We start from the raw sequence: 2,486 nt of genomic DNA, 5'->3' as shown, positions 1-2,486 counted from the left end.
CAATAGAAAAAAGGGGTGGCGCGGGCTGGATGCTGGGCCCGGCTGGGCCGCGGGCTGAGGACACCCCGTAAGAAAAAAAAACGTGGCGCCGACTACAGTGCGGACGTATTGCGTTTTAGCCCCTGTAGTTTTCAGATTTTACGCATGTTTTATTCCTGCTAAAATATTTCGCGTAGAAGTCCCTGAAACTTTCTGTTTTCACTTAAAACACGTATTTGGACTTAAAAATGCCTCGGGAATTCAATTTTTGGGCTAGTTTTCACATACTAGATGCGCTTAACATGCTATCCTTTGTAACAAGATATTATTGTATGATTTTACTGCTGTAAATTAATTGTTTAACACTCTTAATCATTTAAGTAAGTCATATAATAGCATGTTTTAAATATTGGAATGTCATTTTATTGAATAAGTTTATCAACATCGCTTTGTGCAAAAGATTACCTGCTGTAATCTCATGATTTTTGCATAAATCATAGATGGCCGGAATTGTCCACAAGGAGTTTGCTGAGTTGGCCCAGACAGGGCTGAACTATCTGTCATGGTCCTCGGACTGCGAAATCTTTCTCCAGGGCATAACCCTCCTGAGGGCGATCGGGCCCAGCTGGCCGCCACTGATCCCAAGTTCCAAACTGAGAATGCGCAAGCTCTGCACTTTCTCCGTCATCACCTGTCACCTACTCTGAAAGATGAGTATATGGCTGAGCGCAGTGCTTCTGGCCTTTGGACCGCTCTTAAGCAGCGGTTTGAGCGGCTGAAGTACACTGTGAAGCCACGTGCAGAGGCAGAGTGGATCCGTCTGAGGTTTGCGGACTTCAAGATGGTTGGGGAGTACAATTCGGCTCTACACCGGATTTGTACGACTCTTCGGTTGTGTGGTACTGAGATTACCGACTCCCAGAAGATTGAGAAAACCCTATCCACTTTCCACCCCGACGCGGTCCAGTCCTCACGGAACTACCGCCAGGGGAACTACACGAGGTATTCAGAGTTGATTGACGTCCTCCAGGTGGCGGAGGTGCATGATGAGGTTCTCAAAAAGAACTTTGTTGCGCAACCACTTGGGGGGAGTTCTCGCCAGGAGGTGAACGCTCTCAAAGTCCGCAAGCCTCAACAGAAGAAGAGGGGCCGCAAGGGCAAGAAGAAGGGCCCTCACCCTCCTGCCCTGGCTAAGCAGAACAAGCCGGGCAAGGGAGGGTAGAGGCCTCAGGACTACTTCCGTTGTGGCTCGGTGGAGCATTTCTCCCGCCAGTGCCACGCACCACCGGAGGTCGTTGAAGCATACAAGGCTCGGAAGGCGCGTGAGACGCACCTCGCCTTGGTTCAGGAGGGAGCACCACCGGCGCCCATGGCGGCACCCGTGATGATCGCTACGCCCCCTGCTGCGCCCATAGAGGCGACCCCCGTGGTGCCCATCGCGACAGCTTTGGCGGTCTCTACCGACGCCCACGTTGCCATGGAGGTTGACCACATGGTCGCCTCGGCGGCGGCGCCGCCACTAGACATTAATGCGGCCTCCAAGATGATTTCTAAGGAGGATCAGCTCACTAGTATGGAGATTGCGGCGGAAGTGAATGGCTTCTTCACCGAGTCCACTTAGCATACCTCTTTGGTTATCATGATTCCGTGATTTGATACAATAAAATTGAATAAATTCGATTTGGTTGTAAGCTCTATGAGAGCATAAACTTATTCTTTATTTTGGCGATTGGATGACATTTATTCATTTATTCCATTATTTATACATGATAGCATGTTATGTTCTGAGATGTGTCCATTTATCTTTAATGTACTTTCTTCCTCATTACATTAATTAGATGTCATATTTTAGAACACGTGTGGCGCCCGAATGAAGGAAACGTGCCTTGCCGATAGCGCCACCACTCATACCATTTTACGAGAAACTAAGTATTTTGAGTCCATTAAAAAATCTCCGGGAAGTATTATGACAATCGCCGGTTGCGGTTCTCACATAGTTGGCTCCGGAGGAGCCACTATTATACTCCCTATGGGAACAACTTTAATCATTAATGATGCGTTGTTGTACCTGGAGTCGACTCGTACTCTTTTGAGCTTTAGAGACATCCGCACTAATGGTTTCCATGCTGAGACCGATGATGAAAATGGCAAGGAGTGCCTACTCATCACAAAGCGGGATGCCGGTGGTAAACATGTTATCAAAAGGCTTCCTTCGTTTGACACAGGGCTATACTACACTAAGATAGTAGCACCGCCCGTGTACACTACCCTCAAGACCGTCTTTAGAAGCTCTGAACTCTTCTGCCTCTAGCACGATAGGTTAGGCCACCCCGGACTTAGGATGATGAGAAATATAATTAACAACTCGCATGGCCATAATGTTAACGTGAAGAACTTCCCGAATCCCGATGATTTCGTGTGCTCCGCATGCGCTAAGGGGAAGTTGGTCATTAGGCCATCGCCCCTCAAGGTGAGGGATGAAATCCCCGCATTCTTGGAACGTATCC

Source organism: Triticum dicoccoides, chromosome 4B (assembly GCF_002162155.2).
Source record: "Triticum dicoccoides isolate Atlit2015 ecotype Zavitan chromosome 4B, WEW_v2.0, whole genome shotgun sequence".
NCBI classification, from domain to species: domain Eukaryota; kingdom Viridiplantae; phylum Streptophyta; class Magnoliopsida; order Poales; family Poaceae; genus Triticum; species Triticum dicoccoides.
This window is presented reverse-complemented; position numbering follows the sequence as displayed.